Here is a 23,098-nt window from a genome sequence, read left to right on the forward strand (position 1 = left end):
CAAGGAAAATCTATTGCCACAATATTTTAACTGTTGTTCATTATAAAGCAAAGTTATGGGGGGAAAAAATACATGTTAACTGTTTCCTTAAAAGGGAAAAATTCATTGTTTCCCTTCTATCTTAATTGTTTTATCTTTGCAATCTCTCAGGAAAATAAAGAACCTGTGAACTGATGTTTGAACATTTGTCATTAAATATACATGAAACTGTGTGTAGAACTTGTTTTTCTTTGTAATGTATTGCATTAATTAAGCTGAAACCAGAAAAAAAAAAAATTCCAACACTGTCTATTGGGCATTGAAGAAGGGGTCAGTACAGAGTCACCATGTAAACAATTTTGAAAAATTTAACCAGTACTCAAATCTTAAACAATCTGAATTCGTAAATTGCAACCCATACCTCCCTCACAATACCCAGGAAAACCACAAGCCTCTACATTATGCATTTCACACCATCTCCAGGCAGAGAGACTTTGATTTGCCCTTTGTGTGACCATCATTGCCCTATACAAAATTACAAAACCTGTACTATGATTTTCTTAAAAATTTGGGGCCTGTTCACACACCCATGCACATTACACATTTTGTTGTAATAATCTCCATTTCTCCACTGAAAGGTTCAATGTTTTGTCTGGAATTTGCTCCCTCTAAATATTTGGCTGGCCTCTCCTATGTTTCACTTTAAAGAAGTTAGTGCAAATATATCTTTTCTCTCATGCATTGCTCTCTTGATATTCCATCTCAGTGGCACAAACTTTTAGCACAAGGACCCACTTTTTAGAATGAGAATCTGTCAGGACCAACCGGAAGTGATGTCGTGACTGGAAGTGGCATCATCAGGCAGGAAAATTTTGAACAATCCTAGGATGCAATCATACCCACACTTACCCTGGAGTAAGTCCCATTGACTATCATTGTTAAAAGCATATACATAGTAGCCTGTTTAAAGTACAGATGTGTAACTTTCCCCCAGAGGCAGTCACATATCATGGTACCTCAAGTCTAAAATATTAAAAATAAAATATTGAAATGAATGGGGACCCACCTGAAAATGGGTTCATGACCCACCTAGTGGGTCCCTACCCACAGTTTGAGAAACACTGATTTTTGATCTTTCATATTCCTACCTTGATTGTTCAACCTTCAACTCTTTTCTCCCTTCTTTTGTTTTCTTTCTCCCACTTGGTGTAAAGTTTTCCCTAACCCTCCAGTTTCCCTTTCATTTCTTCTTAGATCTCTTTTAAATTGTGGGCCAGCATGCTGTTCACCCTATTCCTATGGGAAATTCCACCATCCAGGTAGTTTACTGCTGTCGATGAACAAACACAGGAGCTGAGGCAGTTAAGCTTTCAACTAAGGTTTCAATGAAAAATATTTTACTTATAGTTTCTCAAACATACAGCACATATATTCTGCAGTATCAGAGGATTCTCTAAATTAGGGGAAACCCTACAGCTGTTCTCTTTGTTCTGGTGTGAGGGGATGCTCTTTGGCAATGGCGGCTCACCATTCAGGGACAGAGCTCAGCAGCCTGCATGCTTCGCCTTCAGTGGTTGGGAAGAGAGAGGGGAACATGCGAGAGAAAAGAAGTTACACAATGGACACATTTTCTACAGGTACCACAGAGGGCAGGTAAAGGGTCTCAAACTGGATAATATATTGCCCCCCAGAGACAGGCAAGACAGCATTGCACCCATATTCCAACACAAGCTAGTATTATTGTTTTTCCTTTTTTTTTTTTTTGTACAGCACCTTGTGTGTATTTGCAGGCTCATCCAAAGTCAGAGTGACACCAGTAATTGCATCCAAATTTTGCTTTTCCCATTGCTACCACTGCTACTTCCAGTTCCCTACTTCCTTTGCTGCCCAGTGCTTCTTCAAAACTAGGCAGGCTAGGCAGATCTTCAAAGCAAACCATGTTCCTCAACTATTTCCAAGATCATGTGACCTTGAAGCAGCTGACAAGCTGAGCCGAGCTATTCCATCTGCTCTGAGCGTGGGAGGATGGAGGCCAGAATGTGAAACCAGATCAAGAAAGAAACACCTGAATGTTGTGGTTCTTGTAAGATAGAACATTCTTTCAAATTGTAAAAATCCCTACGGGGATTTAATCAGCCGCCTATGTAAACCGCCTTGAATAAAGTCTTGAATAAAGACCAAGAAAGGCGGTATATAAATACCTGTATCATCATCATCATCATCATCATCATCATCATCATCATCCACACCTGGCCTGAAGAAATGCCCAGAGGCAGAGGAAGTATGGACGCTAAGGCATCCTTCACTCCTAGTCTGTTTTGAAGAAGCAGTGAGAGGTGAAGAACTTATGGAGGCAGTGGAAGTCACGGTGGCCACCACCTCCCCCCTCCTCCAGCTCAGCTGCCATCATGATTGTTGTCAGCAGCACTTCAGGAGGCAGCCGCCCACTGCCATATCCTGCTCTTGTTTGTTCCTATCACTGCCAAGAAGATGGTGTAGCACCAGCTAGGTGGAATGGCTGGAGTGGTGGCAGGCTAGGAAAGTGGCAGGTCAGTGTGAGGAACACCACTTCCTCTAGCCCACTGCTCGAAGCAGCCACTTCTCCCTGCCTTCACCCAGTGTTGACGCTGTGGGGGCGACACTGCCGCCCCTGACCGAGTGCTCTCTCATATCACAAGATAACCCCAGCTCTATGGAAGATATGCCAGTGAATGTATGGGCTGAGCAGCACTAGGGCTGGAGGGAAGCATGTTATTTAGTTGACCCATATGTTTCCTGATTCCATTCTTCACTGCAGCAGATTACAATTCTGACCCAGCCATTAAACAGATGCTTCAGTCTCACATGCAAGGTCACCACTTGGTACTACAGTCAATGAGAAATTGTGAATATGCATATATGATCCAGCCCTAAAATTCACTAATCCCACAATTGTGCAGGACTTCTGTTGAAACCCTAGGAAAAGCTCAACCCCTTTCAGTATGATCATACATACCTAGCCTCCACTGGAATATAAGACACATAATTTCAGCACTAACAGTATACAGTGGATGGTTCTTCTACCTCCTGCATAAACATTCTGTTTTGTTGCACCTGGCAATAACTTATATGAAGCCTTGTATAACCTGATTGTTTTTCCAGAATCTTGATCAGCTCCAGAAGTCTGTTGCTATAGTATCCGTTGAGAAGCAAAATAGTTTTTTTATTGTGATTATAAATAAAGCACAGTGAAGACCATGAAGGCTTTATTTCCCAAGAGTTGGAAACTGCAGTTTTGAGTAAGTTTAAGGAGCAGGCAGTTGCAAAATCTAAAAATGGGAAGTGGTGAGCATTGAATTATTGGAGTTTGCATCCCTTGAATAGACTTTGGAGTAGACTCCATTTACTCCAGGGTCTGCTCCACCCACAATGGATCCTTTTTGCTACAGTCCCTGTAGCATCCCTATAGCACCTACATACAGTCAGTTTGTGCAGTTTTTCAAGGTGTGGGAGGAATGCTGGGGAGGTGCTCTATTCTTCAACAAATGCTGCAGCGGCAACTGAGGACCTTTGATCATGGTACACGATGAGTATGTCATTGCTGCCTGGTGAATTTAGAGGCCTGATCCACCCAGGGCTTCACTAGAGTTTTTCAGTGAATTCATTAGTTTGCTCTGACGTTTTCGGGAGCAGATTTGGTGCACCCATCAACAGATGCACATTTTCTCTGAGATCTATCCAACTATAAAAATGAATGTGACTGGAAGAAGCAAAAGCCCTTGAATACACAGGACAAAGTGGGTTTAGAGGCTGCATCGTTACAAACTTTAAATGCCTTCTCAGGGATGAAACATTCACCTGGCTTCCCTTTTAATGTGAGACAAATGCTGCTTCAGTGTGCTTCATGTTCATGCCAAGAATAATCCCACCTTTGGTCAAGGGAAAACATCAATCAAGAGAAGAGTATCTAAACCTGAGATGAAATATTGCTCACCAAATGAGAGCAGAGAGGAAAGGATTACGATACTGGTTGGTTGTTCACCAGAACCCACATGAAAACTTAGGGCAATTACGAGACATCATCTTTTCACATGGGTCACAAAGGTATTTGAATGCAAATAGTGATGTGACAGTTGGTCATGCTGTGGTTTCATATAACCAACATAGCCAGGCACTGACCATGGGAGCAGCCACTTTGTTTCAGTATGCTTTGATATTGTGTGCATATGCCAAACATGCTGCAAACACCTAGAAAACTCCACATCTGGAACAAACACAAGTCAAATTTTGACCTTCTGTGCATTCACTTTTCAAAGTGCTTCATCTGTACAAGCTCATCCAAAATGGCCCATTAAATTAAGAAAAAGACTAAATGCATACTGTGCTTTTAACAAGCTTTTAAGCCCTGCATACGCAACCTGTGATCTTCCATACCAAATGTAGCCTGCCAAGGGCCCAATATTCCTCCTCTTTGTTCTGCCTGTGTTTGTCTGCAAAAGAACAGGGCAGGGTGGTTGTCTAGCATCTGGCAGTGCTCCAATATATGGCTGGTGGGTTGTTTTCCACATATGTTGATCACAAGCTGCGCTGGCAGGCCTCCAAGGGGAACAAGTTGCATAATGAAAACTGCACTCCTTATAGCCACAAGCCTGGCAGCCAGGGCTGGTCCTCACCAAATGACCTGAAAATTTGAGATGGCTCACCTGGATTGACCTTTCCTTAACAGTTGACTAGTCCACCAGCTGCTTGCAGTTCCATCCAGCCAACTTCACCATTCTGTTGACTTGGGTGGTGGTGGTGGTGGTGATGATGATGATGATGATACAGGTATTTATATACCGCCTTTCTTGGTCATCAGATTTCTCCTCAGACTAATTCAAGGCAGTTTACACAGGCAGGCTATACTAAATCCCAACTGGGATTTTTACAATTGAAGAAGGTTCTGTCTTTCAAGAACCACAACATTTCAGAATGGATCTTTTATGATCTGGTATCACATTCTGGCCTCCATTTTCCTCCCACACAGGCTGACAGCAGCCAAAGAGCAGGTGGAATAACTCGGCTAGGCTTGTCAGCTGCTTCAAGGTCTCCCCGTTCACGGTGTCGGTGGCCTCAAACTGGCAACCTCTGGATGTTATCTTCAGGCAAATGGAGGCTCTACCCTCTAGACCAGACCTCCTGCCTACTGATAAAGGATGCAACCATTTGGAATTAAGCCTGGCCCATCCTCTCTCATTTAAATCTGTAGAGATAAGACCTGGTGCCAAAGGAGATCAAAGGGGGCAGCTGCCTTCATGGTTCTAGAGCAAGGGGCATTAAACATATCCCATAGGCTACATGTAGCCTCTGGAAGCAATTTATCTGGCCCCTTTTATAATTGGGCTCTTCCAGTCTGATTATTAGGTTCTCTCATATTTTGAAAATATGAACAAGCTTTCCACATTTTCTCTTTTGTCATTTGTTCCAGTGTGAGAACAAAGTGCTTATTTCTGGTCATCCTCTGCTTAATGATGTCACTTCCTGTTTAACGATGTCACTTCCGGTTCTCAGCAGGCACCATGAATAATAACGTTGGCCCTCTGTATGAAATGAGTTTGTCATCCCTGTACTAGAGATATGAAGCTGTCCTACATTTGCAGCAATGGTTGAAGTTATGGAAGCAGGTCAATAAGACATTAAAACCTAACCCATTTGCTTTCAATAGTTTTTACATAGCAAAGTGAATAACATCATAAGAACATAAGAACAAAAGAACAACCCCACTATATCAGGCCATAGGCCCATCTAGTCCAACTTCCTGGATCTCACAGCAGCCCACCAAATGCCCGAGGGAGCACACCAGATAACAAGAGACCTCATCCTGGTGCCCTCCCTTGCATCTGGCATTCTGACATAGCCCATTTCTAAAATCAGGAGTTGCACATACACATCATGGCTTGTAACCCATAATGGATTTTTCCTCCAGAAATTTGTCCAATCCCCTTTTCAAGGCATTCAGGCCAGATGCTGTCACCACATCCTGCGGCAAGGAGTTCCACAGACAAACCACACGCTGAGTAAAGAAATATTTTCTTTTGTCTGTCCTAACTCTCCCAACACTCAATTTTAGCGGACTGAAGAGGCCCAAACGCCGTAGCCTTTCCTCATAAGGAAGGTGCCCCAGCCCAGTAATCATATTAGTCACCCTCTTTTGCACCTTTTCCATTTCCACTATGTTCTTTTTGAGATGTGGCAACCAGAACTGGACACAATACTTCAGGTGTGGCCTTAACATCGATTTGTACAACGGCATTATAATATTAGCCGTTTTGTTCTCAATACCTTTTCGAATGATCCCAAGCATAGAATTGGCCTTCTTCACTGCCGCCGAACATTGGGTCGACACTTTCATCAACTTGTCGACCACCACCCCAAGATCTCTCTCCTGATCTGTCACAGGCAGCTCAGAGCCCATCAGCCTATATGTGAAGTTTTGATTTTTTGCCCCAATGTGCATGACTTTACACTTACTTACATTGAAATGCAACTGCCATTTTACTGCCTTCTGGAGCTCCTCACAATCCCTTCTGGTCTTCACCACTCGGAAAAGTTTGGTGTCGTCTGCAAACTTTGCCACCTCACTGCTCAACCCCGTCTCCATGTCATTTATGAAGAGGTTGAAAAGCACCGGTCCCAGGACAGATCCTTGGGGCACACCGCTTTTCACCTCTCTCCATTGTGAAAATTGCCCATTGACACCCACTCTCTGTTTCCTGGTCTTCAACCAGGTCCCAATCCAGGAGAGGACCTGCCCTCTAATTCCCTGACTGTGGAGTTTTTTCAGTAGCCTTTGGTGAGGGACTGTGTCGAACACCTTCTGAAAGTCCAGATATATAATGTCCACCGGTTTCGTCTATTCTTGCTCTCATAGTATAGCTGTACTGTAGAGTATAGCTATCATTCTTGCTATACTGCATCATAGAAAACAGCATCTGAAGAGATCTGATGAATGTACTTTGACATTCTTAACATAGTTTCAGTATTTAAAGTTAAGAAGCCCAACAGGTTGAGATCTCTTGTTACTAAATTAAAGACTCATTTCTATCCTCATGCCACACCAAAATCACACATTTGTCATATCCTAAGCCTAGGCAGCAAAAACAAAAGAGGAGACAGCAGAGGCCTAGCCATGTCCCACTGGCACAGCAAACTCAGCAACAACACCAGTATCCCCAGCAACCACAACACTGCTTGGACACCATCACTGGTTACAGTATCAGTGGCATGTCAAGCCAGAAACCAAGCCATGTATATGCAGCTGCCACCTGGCAACCAAGCAACGCAGCACCCCCAGATACACCCCCAGATCCACACCCATCCCACAAAGCTTCCTGCCAAGGACATCACATCAAAACCAGCCAAGTCACACTGTTCCAAGGAGGCCCCCATGAGCCATGATCCCAGATGCACCTGCTGGGAGCAACCTCTCTGGGATGCAATGATGCCCACCCCGAGGAGCCCCACAGAGGACCAGATCAACTGCAGAATACCTGACCAAGGAGACCAGGGAAGATGTGCTACTGCTAAGGCCCATGGCCATCATGCCTCCAGGTGGGCAGCCACTGCCCACCAGACACTGCTGTATCTACACTTGTACCCCACTAACAAGGTACACTGCAACAGCTGCATGTTTCAAGGCAGCCCGTTGAAAGCCCCAGGAGAGCGACACATTGCAAGAACACCCTGGCACATGTGATGCCAGTAAACCATCAAGATAACCTGCAGCAAGCATTGCCACCCCATGCCACACTGAGGCTGCACATGGGATTCATTGGAGGAAGCGGGGAAGGGAGGTTCAGGCTGGAACAGAAGAGAAGCAAGAAAAGATGTAGAGGCATACTACCAAATGATCCTGCTGGCAGGTCATCCATACCAGTGCCCATGCCTGCAGCTGGCATCCTGCCCCATATCTCCTCCCTGCTGTCTGGTCTGTGCCAGCATCCTATCTGTATCCAGTTTACAATGGAATGGTGCTTTCTGGCAGGGGGGGCCTCTGCTCCAGCAGGGCTGTCATTGTACCAGTGTACATGGTGTTATATCAGTGTATCCCAAGCATGAAGCTGGGCCTTAAAAGGATTTAAAATGCATACCTACTGTACTTTCAAAATATGACTTTCTCTATAGGAAAATGAAATATATTCACTGCATGTAGTCAACAAATTTTAATCTCATATGAATGGCTACATAAATATGAAGTCATCTTTTTAAAATAAAATATTGCCTCCTATCACTTTGGAATTTTTTTTTTCCCATTTAAAGACAATTTGGCTTGTCATATTACCATTGAATAAATATGACTTCAGTCCTCAAAACACTCCTGCCTGTGTGATGGCACTGAAGCTTTAAATCCCTCATAAGCACACTGAATCACTGAAGACACTATATCATAAAAAGAGTGTTAATAAAGATTTGTATAAGAACGTCATGAATTCAACTTATTGCATCAAGTTGGCAACAAATTGGTACAACGTGGGGGCTGTACAGTCAGATTTTGGCATGTATGAATTGAAATTGCCATTCACAAAACAATCACTTGATTGTTGCAGTGTGGCATCACTTGATTGTGGAGGGATACAAACAATCATTTATGGTTTTGCCATTCATTAGAGAACAGAAACAGCAGCGTAATAATAATAAACTTTATTTGTATCCCGCCCTTCTCCCTAAAGGGACCCAGGGCGGTCCCAGCGTAGGCATGAAACATTCACAGTAAGAGCCCAATTCTAAACCCCCCCCCATCTTTTGTCATGCAGCCACACTGACAGAGCAACCACTGTATGCAATGGTAGGGAAGGTTGACCAGAGGGTCTAGAAGAAGTCAGTAAATATTTTTTCTCCTTAGCTCTCTGTAGGCTGCCTGGCCATCAATGGGTCTTCTTGGACCTATGCCAGCAATTTTGCTAGCATAAGTCTGAGGAGAGGCAAGGGATGTGTTGGGCCAGGAAAACCAGGATAGCAGCCCAGCATGCACTGCTGTCACTAGGATCCAACCCCTCCCACCCCCAAACCACCCTTGCCCTTCCTACCATGAACAACCTGGCTCCACTAGCACCTTACATACTCCAACATCGGCTAGGCCCATGTATGGCAGGTGCACAGAGCCACTGGTCCTTGGTGCCCACAATACATTGTGCATGACAGCAGTGCATCATTTACAGTGCCACAGAGGCATTCACAGTTTCACAATATCCACTGTCATAAATGTCCAATAGGGCTGGGCCAGGAGTCTCTCAACTCTGGCCCTGGGGCCAGATGTGGCCCATGGCAAGACTCTATCCAACCCACAGCAAACCTCTGGCCCACTCAACCGAATGCAAACAGGGGGTGGGGGTGACCATGTGCTGCCTCCCTGACCCTCACAGCACCTAAAAACATCACTTGCTGATTTTTCCAAAAAAACTGGAAATGACATTTTTGGGCCTTCTGAAGGCCTTGGAAAGCTTTCTAAGGGTCGGGGAGACCTCCCTGGCCCTCAGAACACACTTCGGGTGTTTTCTGTGATGTGCTGGTTCTAAGGTATTTACTCCTGTACATGTAAGTAAGCTGTGGGGTGGAGGAATGGGAGTCCGCTTTATTTCTGTGTGTTGGTGCTTGGAGGAACCCTGGAACTTTGAGTTCATTTCATTCATTCATCTAAGTTCCATCTCTAATATATTTATTTAAATTTTATATTTAAAATTTATTTATTTTTCTAGTCCTTGATACCATGCCAGATATTTGATGCTGTCTTCTGGTCAAAAAGTTGGAAGACCCCTGGGCACTAGACCGTAAGAAACACACAAATCATAGATTTTAATAGGAAAAAGTGCCCAACGGAAAGTTTTTTAAAAACATCTATTGAGATTGAATGTTCAACAACACATGGATTTACAACCCAATCATATTCCCTAAAAGCCCACAACATGCAGAGCATGCATTCTGTGCTATGGTGGGGTGTGGCCAGACAGCTGGGGAGAGGTAAATTAAAATTATTTTTTTATTTACCTCCCTGCAGGCTGCCTAGTTTTGCATAAGTCTGTTTAGCTGGCATAAGTCCAAAGAGCCTGAGGGGGTATGTTGGACCAGGAAAAGGGGGAGGGTCTTGGCAAGTGCCTCTGCCACAAGTCCCTCCCCCTCCCACCCAGAACCTGCTCCCTTTCCCAATCCTCCCTGAACTGCCCCTGTTCCACCATCACCGCCTCACCTGCTGGTGGCACAACTTTTGCACTGCCAGAACATGGTTATGCTGATAGATCACAAGATCTGTCAGCATATGCCCCATATAGGATTGGGCTGCCTGACAGCAAATATATTGCCCAAAATGTGTGCAACATACAAGCGGTTGTGGTTTTGAATTTGGAAGCTGAATTTGTGCAACAATTTGTTTTGCCGCTGAAATTACAAGCCCAATATTCCAGCAGTGGTTAGGGTAAGTCTATATAGCGTTCACTAAGAAACTGAAGGAATAGATACATGCAAGAACTTTGCATGTACTCTGGGTGGCACAGTTTTTGCTGTGGCCACTTCCACATCAAAGGATCTATATTAAAAGCCAGAAGACTTGGTTAGCATTTTTCCTTGGAAGGCTAAATAGACCTTCAGAAGAACCTCATGGGTGGAAGCCTTTCCATGGATCATATGAGCAAGTATGAATGTGATCATGCTGCTAGAGATTCTGCTGTGAAATTTCATTCCAACTCCTTTGCTGGAATGTCCAACTGTTTATTACCATTGGGCAGTCTAATACAGTTAAATCCTTGATATATTTAAGAAATAAGAGTCTGCTGAGTGGGAATACCAAGACTTCCAAAGTTTGGCTGTACAAATGAATACCAAACACTACCTGCATCTTTTGTCCACTGCAGAGACTTTGCAAAGCAAACCCTACAGCATCTGTTCCTATTTGTGCTGATTTCACAACAAAGGCTCCTAATATCTCAGTTATAGGAGTGAGAAACTGATGTGACCAATTTATTAACACTAAACTGTATCTCAGTTGAAACCTCATACTGTGCAAACCAACTATCATCCTGACTGTTTACACAAATTTGTTATTCTTAAAGACCTTTCCAGTCTATCAGTTTTTATACTAATAAATGCAGGGTTACTACTTGTTTTTGTCATGCAGAGCCCAGATGTCTTTTGTCCAAGTTGTGCTTCCATTATGGAATACGGAGCATCTGCTGTTTTGGAGATACAATAATATCTGGAGAAATGAAATTCTTCCCTGTGTTGGGATATTTCTACTGGATCTGCCAGATACAAGTGCATTTATATAGTGCTTGGTCTAAACTCTTTGACAACATTCAAGACAGACATCATCCAGAAAGGAAAGGCCCTAAACCAGGATGCTTAAAAACACAAAGCTACCAGATCAACTTAAAATTAAGAATATTCTGAAGCTTTTAAACTCTTTGAGTGATCAAATCACTTAAATGTGTTACCTCATTAAGGGCGCAATCCCAAGTGTGCCTTGGGCCAGTGCAAGTCCCTTGCGTTGGCCCAGGAGGGTTGCAAATGTGCCATAAAGCACATTTGTGCCTCCTCATGTGTCGGCTCAGCTGGCGCAAGGACATGAGCCACCCCACAGAGGCTGCATCCAGCCTCCGTGCCAGCGTGGAAAGGTAAGACTGCGTCGGCCAAGTTCAGCCAACACAGGGGTCTGGGAAGGGCAGGGAGGTGGCGGGAGGGAGGCATTCTGGGGCAGTTATGCCAGATCCAAACCCCGTTCCCTGAGCAGCACGGAGCGGCTCCAAGTCACTCTGTTCTCCTCTGACTTGCGTCACTTCCTGAGGTAGCACACGTCCAAGGAGACCCATGGGGCTGTGGTGGCTTACCCAGGGGTAACAGGAAGAGATTCGTCTTGCCTCCAGCTGAGCCAATTCTGGCCCCAATCTTGCACTGGATATAGTGCAGGCCTCCTGGCCTGCCTGTTCCAACACAAGATAGGATTGTGCTGCACTTCATACAACTCTGCAAGACAGTTCAGATATGTCAAGATCAATAGCAATCTGGTTCTTGCTTCCAAGACACAAATCCATTGATTTGGTCTTCATGCTAGTCAAAGGTTTAGAAACAATTTCAATTCGTTATCCACACTGAACTCATGTCATTTCTTTTAACCCCATTTCTGAACATTTGAAGACAAATTATACCAAGTCACATCACTAGCCCGTGAACCTCAGCACTGTCTATCCTGATGAAAACTACAACTGCTTGACCAGAGGTCCCTCTGAGCCCTGCGGCCAGAGCTGCTTCACCAGGAGATGCCATTGATTAAACCTGGGGTTTCATGGTGCAAAGCATGCACCCTACTATGGAGCTTTGAGTCTGCCTATTCAAACCCTCCACCCTTTGACGATGAGGTTCAATTCTCCATTAGTGCAACTCACTTGCTTTGGGTCCAGTCTCACAGTGTCTCACAAACACAGTGCTGGTTGTGATGGATTTTTTGATGTCAATTAAGCTATACATACACATATAGTAAAACTGGAATGGGCACAATGTGTCCAGAAGCCCATGTTCTTAACTGCAGGCATAATAATATCAGCAAAGGAAAACACTGTTAGACTTGGTGGAATTGAGTAAAAATTTAATAGTACATTTACTGATTCTGATCACAAACAAGAAATATGAGGCTTGATGCAATAACCTCTGACAGCTGACACCGACTGAAACTTCAACATGTCTAGCTGGGTGTCAATGTCAATTTGAATTTCTGCATCTCAAACAGACAGACATTTCGAACTATCCTAGAGTAATTCGGCCAGCTTTTACCTCACAACACACTACTCAACACACCAGTTTGCTCTGTGACTGCTGGCTGTAACTGAACTAATTCAAACAACTTGAGGAATGTTCCTCTTGGGGGGACTTTCAAAGAGTGCTTGAAACAGTTGCTGGCTTGCACTGGTTCTATTCATTCTTGCTAATACTTAAACTAGGATGGGTACGTTTTGTTCATTTCAATAAATAGATCAACCAATCAAAGTTCCTATTGCTTAATCAATGGGGACGTGATCTATTTTAATCAATAAGGATTAATCACCAGGGCTGTGTCTGAGGGACATAGCAGTGTCAAGCGGCCCAATACTAAAACCTTGCCTGGTGATGCAGCGCCGCCAGGATGGCTTCTGTGGGGAATTTTTGGCCACTGGAGATTTCTTGGGGGTAAGGGAACATCAGTTCCCTTGCACTAGGTTAACCTTCAGCTGCCGTGTGTCAACTTGGACATGAGCCAGCTTGATTGCTGGTGCAAGTTCAACTTGATAAGTGAAGGCGGATCGAGCCTGGGAAAGTGGTCAAGTATTTGATGCGCACTGCCTCCACCGAACTCACCCCATCCCAGGACTGATTCATTCTTCCACCTGTCTTGGTCACTGCCCCATACCACCCACACCCTGCCCAGTTCAACCCTCTCCCTGCCTCTCTCCAAGCCACTTGCCACTTGCAGTGGTGGCCAGGTCCCTTGCACTGGCCTAGTTCCATTTGCGATGGCCATAAAGCTCATTTATTAGTAATACAGGGCATTACACTGAAAATATGAAAATAGATCATCAAATACTTAGCTGCATGCATGTTGCTTTCTTTGTGACACCATCCCACATAGTTGTAATATGCCTGAGAGTACCACAATCCGGCTCGTCCTCTTAGGTCATCAGAGAAGACCTTTTTACAAGTGCCGCCGCCTAGGGAGGTACGTGGGGTGGCAGCTAGAAATAGGACCTTCTCAGTAGTGGCACCAACGCTATGGAACTCCCTTCCCCTTGACTTAAGAATGGCTCCCTCTCTTGAGACTTTTCGGCGAGACCTGAAGACCCTTCTGTTTAAACAAGCCTTCTGAGTTCTCGGCCTTTTTAACATCTTTTCAACATCTTTTAATTTTTTACAGGCCTGATTCTTTTATGACTTGCTGCTCTATGCTCTTTTTACCTTTTTACTACTTGTTATCGGACTACTGTTTTTATGATATGTGTTAATATGCTTTTATCTGTTTTTAAATTATGTTTTTAATCTGTTTTAACCTGTTGTAAGCCGCCTTCGGGGAGAAAGGCGGGGTAAAAATAAAGTTATTATTATTATTATTATTATTATTATTATTATTATTATTATTACCACAACCATATGGATGGGCCATTTTGCATGAGGGATAGCTTTTATATAAGTAAATGGTAAATACGGATGTGTCAGTGGATCTGGCTACAGTTGAACATGCCCTGGTAACATCCTGTTATTGACTATTGTAACAGGTTCTACATGGGACTGCCCCTAAAGATGGTCTGGGAATTCTAATGAATGCAGTGGCCCATGTAGTCATGGTGGCACAATGGTTTGACTCAGTTGAGTTGCTGCTCCAGTGGTTACAATGGCTGTCAATTTGCTTTCTGCCCAATTCAAGGTGTACTTACCTTCAAAGCCCCATATGGCCTGGGACCATGGTATCTGAGGGACCACCTATTCCCATACAATCTTGCCTGCTCACTTAGGTCATCAGAGAGGGACCTGTTGAGAGCGCCACTGCTGGGATAATTGAGGGGTGCGGTGGCAAGAAACAGGGTCTTCTCATGTGTTGCACCACTTTGATGGAACTCACTGCAGGGCTCTGGGGGGGGCATGGGGAAGGCAGGGAGGAGACATTTCAGGGCAGGGGGATGGCGGGCAGGCCTGTGGGCGAGCAGGCAGGGAGCGGGAGGCAGAGACAGGATCCGGCACTTATGCTGGATCCTAGCCCTGCTCCTGGGCAGCCCAGCACTGCTTGGAACCGCACCACCTTATAGGTACCGGAATTATTTTCCCTTGCCCCAGGGCGGCCCACAGACAGCCCCAAACTTGTGCTGAATACAGCGCAGGGCGGCCAGCCTACCTGTTCCAGCATAAGTTAGAATTGCGCTGCCCATGATTAAATAGGAGATGGTACATTCAAATTCTTTCACTGGTTGGCAGCCATGGTTTTAATAGAGCATTGGGACATTCCAAACACCTTTAGTTCTTCAGGAGGTGTTTTAATTCAAAGTGGGACTTTCTCCTAATATATGATGCTAAGAAAACATATTCCAGCTCCTCTCACTGTACATTTTTAGAGCAGCAAATCACAAGCAAGATGGATTGCAGCAGAAGGCAAAATTAAAATAAGATCACTGAAGCGGAGCATATTTGTGTGTAAGAGGTATGAAATGTGGGAGTATCTATTCCTGTCTAACCAGCAACTGGAGGAAAATATGCAGATTGGGTTGCTTATGATTAGCAAGGGGAATATAGAAGTTTAGGGTAAAACGTGAGTCCAATGATATCCCGGCCTGAGGAGACGGGGGCAGGGGGGCAATCACTATTAACCTAGGCTTTGTCTCAGAACTGCTGCACCTCCCAGGTCAAATCCTGCTCCTCCCCTTACAAATGCAGCCTCTATCCATACACACCCCAAGGAGTGACCAGGAAAGATGCAGGGAATAGAGAGTTCAAAGAAAGAGCAAATGCTCACCACCCTTTTAATTTATTGTGCAATTCCTGGCTGCTGCAACACTCCCAGGGAACCATTTCTGCTGCTATAAACTAACCTTCTGCATATTCCTCATTGGCGCTAGTTTGCTTCAGGGTGTCCTAGACATGGCCGTTGCTAGGCAGCCAGGCTTTCATCTTCCCTATCGCTATGCAGCTGCTCAAGCTCACGTACCCCAGTGACGGCCTCGCAGGAGCTTGTGTGACCTCTTAACAGCAGGGTTTGCAAAAGCCCCAAAGCTGCGCCCTACCTGTCACAGTGGTGCATGCAAATTGGTCATTAGCATGTGCCAATTAATTCCACGCACGCAAACCATCTCTTTCAAAGAAACGTGATGCCACAGAGGCCTACGGAGACTGGCAAAGCGTCAGGAAGAATGGCACGAGGGTGGCCGATAGTGGAAAGAACAGAGAAAAGGAGACCAGCCTCCCAACAAAATAAGGTTCCAACTGATGGAAGCGAAGCATGGCTACCTGTTTTTGCTCCTTCTGCCAAGCAAACACTGCTGCTTAGTGACACTCCTCGCCTCTGATTGGTCAGCCACACATCTCCTCTACCTGCTTCCAAACCACAGCAGAGCCTTCTCTGTCCAGTTCCTGGGTTCAATCACATATAAAAATGACCCAGGGCTAGCTCCAGCTTTCCGGAGATTCTTAGCAAACTGCCTGCTATGGACCCGTCTGACCTGGGGTAGACCTCCTAAGGTTCATGGCGAGGTTTACCTTGATGGACAGGATGAGAGGAGGAGGCAACATCCAGAGAGTTGCATGATCAAGAATGCTTCTCTACCATCGCCACACAAACCTTACGAGCACAAAAGTTGTCTCACGTTGTGACAGTGGGTCTTTTTTAAGATCCTGGCGATGCTGATGTCTTGTTGTCAGTCTGGAGTGAGGAATAAACATCTGCCATTGAATGGGAGAAGTCTATGTAGATAGAGCTCACTCAGTTCTTGATCAAAAACTCAGCTCTTGAACAAAAACAACAGCCTGCAATCTATGACACAGTTCAGTACAACACAGTACAGCCCCCCCCCCTCCCGTGGACTGTGAGGCTCTAGTGTAGCTTGGCTAGCTTATGCCTCAATCTGGCACTCTGCAGACGCGTGTGGCCTCTGGGAACCAAGTGCCTCGGGAATTAAGTGCCAGGTAAGGCACAAGAGTTTAGCATCTGGGCGAGTTCAGCAGCAGGGCGAGGAGGCCAGGGCCCCATACACTGCCCTTCCTTTTCCCTAGAGAAAAGGGCTGCTATCCAGTGTACGGTTTTTAAAAGGACCCCTAAATAAAACAACAACAACAAAAAAAAGCTATGCAGTCAGACAGCCAGCAGCAGGGTGGGGGCTATCCAGTGTTCTGCATCGAGTGCCACATGTATGATTATATGCCTCTGGGGCATAAGTCATGGGTGTGTCCTCGGTGCAAAGAGCTCCAGGCTCTCAGGGAACGCGTCCGCTCCCTTGAAGCCTTGGTGGCCGACCTGGAGAAGCGCAGGCAGCCAGAGGAGGACCGTGGGGAGACTTCTGGGGACGATCAGGCTTCGTCCCAACCTCAGGCGTGCAGCTCCTCGGCTGCCCGGGTGGGAAGTCTCGGGACTGGAGGACGTCATCCTGGAGAGGAGGGAAACAATCCCCTAGGGGGGACCCTTTCTCCAGGGGATGGGCCCGTATCCGAGCGCACTCGGGATACTCCTCGGCGGGAGGGGGGTCGGGGGCTTCTTGTAGTGGGGGATTCGATTATTAGAAACATAGAGAGGGGGGTTTGCGACGGATGTGAGGACCGCATGGTGACTTGCCTGCCTGGTGCGAAGGTTGCGGACATCACTTCTCGTCTAGACAGGCTGGTAGACAGTGCTGGGGGAGAGGTAGTGGCTGTGGTGCATGTCGGCACCAACGATGTGGGCAAGTGTAGCTGGGAGGTCCTGGAGGCCAAATTTAGGCTTTTAGGCAGGAAGCTGAAAGCCAGGACCTCAAAGGTAGCGTTCTCTGAAGTGCTACCTGTTCCACGCGCAGGGCCAGCTAGGCAGGCGGAGATCAGGGGTCTCAATGCGTGGATGAGACGGTGGTGTAGGGAGGAGGGGTTTAGATTTGTTAGGCACTGGGGAACGTTTTGGGACAAGCGGGGCCTGTACAAGAGGGACGGGCTCCATTTGAACCAGAATGGAACCAGACTGCTGGCGCATAACATTAAAAAGGTGGCAGAGCAGCTTTTAAACTGATCCCTGGGGGAAGGCCGACAGGAGCCGAGGGGCATCCGGTTCGGGACTCCTCATCCCTATGGGATGAGGATGGGGAGGTTAGAGAACAACAAGACAAAGGCAGAGTAGGAGAAGAAATTGGGAAAGGTAGGGTGATGGGATGTGATAGACGGTTTGGCACAATGAGAGGATGCGGGGACAAAGGAGCGAATAAGCAGCCCATCCTGGGGCATTCCGTGTATAAATGCTTTTATGCGAATGCCCGAAGTCTACGAGCAAAGGTGGGAGAACTGGAATGTCTGGTGACAAGGGAAAATATTGACATAGTGGGCGTAACGGAAACCTGGTGGAATGCGGAGAATCAGTGGGATACCGCAATCCCGGGCTATAAACTCTACAGGAGGGACAGGCAGGGGCGTGTTGGAGGTGGGGTGGCCCTCTATGTTAAGGAAGGGATAGAATCCAGCAAAGTAGAGATTGAAGGTGGGTCCGACTCCACCGTAGAATCTCTGTGGGTTAAATTACCAAGCTTGTGCAGCGATGTAATACTGGGGGCGTGCTATCGTCCTCCAGACCAGAAATCTGATGGGGACCTTGAAATGAGGAAACAGATCAGGGAGGTGACAAGGAAGGACAGGGTTGTAATCATGGGGGACTTCAATTATCCCCATATTGACTGGGTCAATTTGTGTTCTGGTCACGATAAGGAAACCGGATTTCTTGACGTGCTAAATGACTGTGGCTTAGATCAGCTAGTCACGGAGCCCACCAGAGGACAGGTGACTCTGGATTTAATTTTGTGCGGTACGCAGGACCTGGTTAGAGATGTAAACGTTACTGAGCCATTGGGGAACAGTGATCATGCTGCAATCCGTTTTGACGTGCACGTTGGGGGAAAAATACCAGGCAAATCTCTAACAAAAACCCTTGACTTCCGACGGGCGGACTTCCCTCAAATGAGGAGGCTGGTTAGAAGGAGGTTGAAAGGGAGGGTAAAAAGAGTCCAGTCTCTCCAGAGTGCATGGAGGCTGCTTAAAACAACAGTAATAGAGGCCCAGCAGAGGTGTATACCGCAAAGAAAGAAGGGTTCCACTAAATCCAGGAGAGTGCCCGCATGGCTAACCAGCCAAGTTAGAGAGGCTGTGAAGGGCAAGGAAGCTTCCTTCCGTAAATGGAAGTCTTGCCCTAATGAAGAGAATAAAAAGGAACATAAACTGTGGCAAAAGAAATGTAAGAAGGTGATAGGGGAGGCCAAGCGAGACTATGAGGAACGCATGGCCAGCAACATTCAGGGGAATAATAAAAGCTTCTTCAAATATGTTAGAAGCAGGAAACCCGCCAGAGAAGCGGTTGGCCCTCTGGATGGTGAGGGAGGGAAAGGGGAGATAAAAGGAGACTTAGAGATGGCAGAGAAATTAAATGAGTTCTTTGCATCTGTCTTCACGGCAGAAGACCTCGGGCAGATACCGCTGCCCGAACGGCCCCTCCTGACCGAGGAGTTAAGTCAGATAGAGGTTAAAAGAGAAGATGTTTCAGACCTCATTGATAAATTAAAGATCAATAAGTCACCGGGCCCTGATGGCATACACCCAAGGGTTATTAAGGAATTGAAGAATGAAGTTGCAGATCTCTTGACTAAGGTATGCAACTTGTCCCTCAAAACGGCCACGGTGCCAGAAGATTGGAGGATAGCAAATGTCACGCCTATTTTTAAAAAGGGAAAGAGGGGGGACCCGGGAAACTATAGGCCGGTCAGCCTAACATCCATACCGGGTAAGATGGTGGAATGCTTCATCAAAGATAGGATCTCAAAACACATAGACGAACAGGCCTTGCTGAGGGAGAGTCAGCATGGCTTCTGTAAGGGTAAGTCTTGCCTCACGAACCTTATAGAATTCTTTGAAAAGGTCAACAGGCATGTGGATGCGGGAGAACCCGTGGACATTATATATCTGGACTTTCAGAAGGCATTTGACACGGTCCCTCACCAAAGGCTACTGAAAAAACTCCACAGTCAGGGAATTAGAGGACAGGTCCTCTCGTGGATTGAGAACTGGTTGGAGGCCAGGAAGCAGAGAGTGGGTGTCAATGGGCAATTTTCACAATGGAGAGAGGTGAAAAGCGGTGTGCCCCAAGGATCTGTCCTGGGACCGGTGCTTTTCAACCTCTTCATAAATGACCTGGAGACAGGGTTGAGCAGTGAAGTGGCAAAGTTTGCAGACGACACCAAACTTTTCCGAGTGGTAAAGACCAGAAGTGATTGTGAGGAGCTCCAGAAGGATCTCTCCAGACTGGCAGAATGGGCAGCAAAATGGCAGATGCGCTTCAATGTCAGTAAGTGTAAAGTCATGCACATTGGGGCAAAAAATCAAAACTTTAGATATAGGCTGATGGGTTCTGAGCTGTCTGTGTCAGATCAGGAGAGAGATCTTGGGGTGGTGGTGGACAGGTCGATGAAAGTGTCGACCCAATGTGCGGCAGCAGTGAAGAAGGCCAATTCTATGCTTGGGATCATTAGGAAGGGTATTGAGAACAAAACGGTTAATATTATAATGCCGTTGTACAAATTGATGGTAAGGCCACACCTGGAGTATTGTGTCCAGTTCTGGTCGCCGCATCTCAAGAAAGACATAGTGGAAATGGAAAAGGTGCAAAAGAGAGCGACTAAGATGATTACGGGGCTGGGGCACCTTCCTTATGAGGAAAGGCTACGGCGTTTGGGCCTCTTCAGCCTAGAAAAGAGACGCTTGAGGGGGGACATGATTGAGACATACAAAATTATGCAGGGGATGGACAGAGTGGATAGGGAGATGCTCTTTACACTCTCACATAATACCAGAACCAGGGGACATCCACTAAAATTGAGTGTTGGGCGGGTTAGGACAGACAAAAGAAAATATTTCTTTACTCAGCGCGTGGTCAGTCTGTGGAACTCCTTGCCACAGGATGTGGTGCTGGCGTCTAGCCTAGATGCCTTTAAAAGGGGATTGGACGAGTTTCTGGAGGAAAAATCCATTATGGGGTACAAGCCATGATGTGTATGCGCAACCTCCTGATTTTAGAAATGGGTTAAGTCAGAATGCCAGATGTAGGGGAGGGCACCAGGATGAGGTCTCTTGTTATCTGGTGTGCTCCCTGGGGCATTTGGTGGGCCGCTGTGAGATACAGGAAGCTGGACTAGATGGGCCTATGGCCTGATCCAGTGGGGCTGTTCTTATGTTCTTATGTTCTTACCCACGAGGTTGGTTGGCTGCTTGCACAGTTTCATCAAATGCAGAAGCGCAGGACTCCCGGTTTTATTTAAAATAACCACACGAATGAAGGAGCCTTTGTTTACACAGTCCCAATAATTCAGACTGAAAGTCCTGCACTTACATGTTCAAATAAACCATGCAATGAGCAAGTTAGAGAGACAGATGACCTGCTTCCCGTTTGCTTTTAGTGGGTGGAAAGTGCATCAGTGAGGCTTGCACCAGCGGTGCGCTGGAGGGAGGTAGTGGCAGACTCTGGAGGAAAGGCATCCTGCATCTGCTGCCCTCTCAACCTGCTGTCCCCCCCCCCCCCCCCGGAATCCACTACTGAGGTAACTGACATCACTTCACCTCATTGATGCTCATCATAATGATCAGAATTTCACTAGTAGTAATATTTTTAGCAAAGCAAATGAACTTGCAAGCCAGAGGATAAAAATAAAACATGGTTTAGCAATTACAACTGGCCTTCTTTTCTATAGGCACTTCAAAAACTTTGTTATGTTGTGCCCTTTCTTCTCCCTCCAGTAAGAAGATTGAAGCACTGGCAAGAGGTGCACATCTCATTGGCTTTCCCAAAGAGAAGAGATGGGGACTTCCCTTTCCTCTCCCTCACCACAGTTTCCTACCAGTTTCACAAAGCAAAAGATCAAGCAAAAGCCACTTTCGCTGCTATGTTTCTTATGCAACAAGCAAGGGCAGGGGTGCCCAAACCCCAGCCTGAGGGCCATTTGGTGGCCTTCAGGGACCCCCAATCCAGCCTGTGGTGAGCCCCCAGTCTCCAATGAGCCTCTGGCCCACCAGAGACTTGCTGGAGCCCACAATGGTCCGATGCTACTGCTCTCAGTGCGTGGGCCAATTGTTCAGCCTCTCGTGTAAGTTGCAAGCCAAGGGCTCCCTCCTCTGCTTTCTGTTTCACATCTGTGAAGCAGCAGTGGCAGCAAAGGAAAGACCAGCCTTGCTTCCCACAAGGCCTTTATATGCCTTGAGCTATCGTGAGACCGTCATTCGTTCATATAAGTTCCATCTGTAATATATTCATTATGTAAATTTATTCAAATTTCAAATGTAAATTAATTTTTTCCTGCCTCTGACACAGTAGCAGAGAGATGATGTGGTCCTCCTGCCAAAAAATTTGGACATCTCTGAGCAAGGGGGAGAAGGAAAGAGGATGAGCTCTGGCAAAAGAGGGCTCCACCAGGAGACAATCTGGGGTGCTGTCTCACCTTCTCCAACGACTCAAAGCTCATGAATACTGAAAACCTTGTGGGTTTTCCTATCAGACATTCAAAACCTGCATGGAAGATTTGGAACCCCCAAAATTAAAAGTGAAACAGGTACTTGAATATTCCATGAGAAAACACTAACGAATGTCTTACAAATTAGGAAACCATGTGGGTTTTGCATCCAAACATGGATAGAAAATGCTCATTTCCACAAACATTTCTGCACATGTGGTTGGGCCATACACCTGTTTATCCTGGGCTATTTCAGCCCATGGAAGTTTAGAAAGAATGTTCAAAATAAGAATGGGCTACTAATTGTGAAATGTCAATATTTTTGTAGCTTGAGCAACGGATCAGCAACAGGGCTTGCCTTCAGCAATGTCAGAAGTTTGGCTGCTGATGTACATCAATGGTTTTACAAACTGTGTTCTGGAGAAACAATGGAGTTTCTTACAAGAGTATGTAGGATTCTTCACTGAGAACAGTAACAGAAGACAAAGTTCAGGGGTGGGGGAGAAACACTTGTCCACCACTACCCTTTTCTGGCAATCACAGTCATAGGACAGTATAGAATGTGTTCTACGGCAGCAGTGAGATCCAGCAGGCCTCAGGTAACATGTGTGCTCTAGAACAGGGGTGGGCAAACCTTCCACTTTAGGGATCCTGCACCTTCAACAATTGTTTAGAAGAGGGAATTTCACAGATGACAAGCTGCACCTACTGAAATTCTCTCTCCTACACAATTGTTAAAGGTCCCTAAAGTTGAAAGTTTGCCCACGCTTGCTCTAGAACATGCGCCAAAATTGTCTGCAGTGCACAGGGTTCTATGTCAGATGTCTAGGAGTTCTTTAGCATAAGAACCAACTCCTTGAAAGAAGAAAATATGAAAACCACTGACTGAAATGATGCTATATTTTTACCTGTCATAGGCCAGGAACTGTAAGGTGTATTTTAAC

Source organism: Tiliqua scincoides, chromosome 4 (genome assembly GCF_035046505.1).
Source record: "Tiliqua scincoides isolate rTilSci1 chromosome 4, rTilSci1.hap2, whole genome shotgun sequence".
In the NCBI taxonomy this organism is placed as follows: Eukaryota; Metazoa; Chordata; class Lepidosauria; order Squamata; family Scincidae; genus Tiliqua; species Tiliqua scincoides.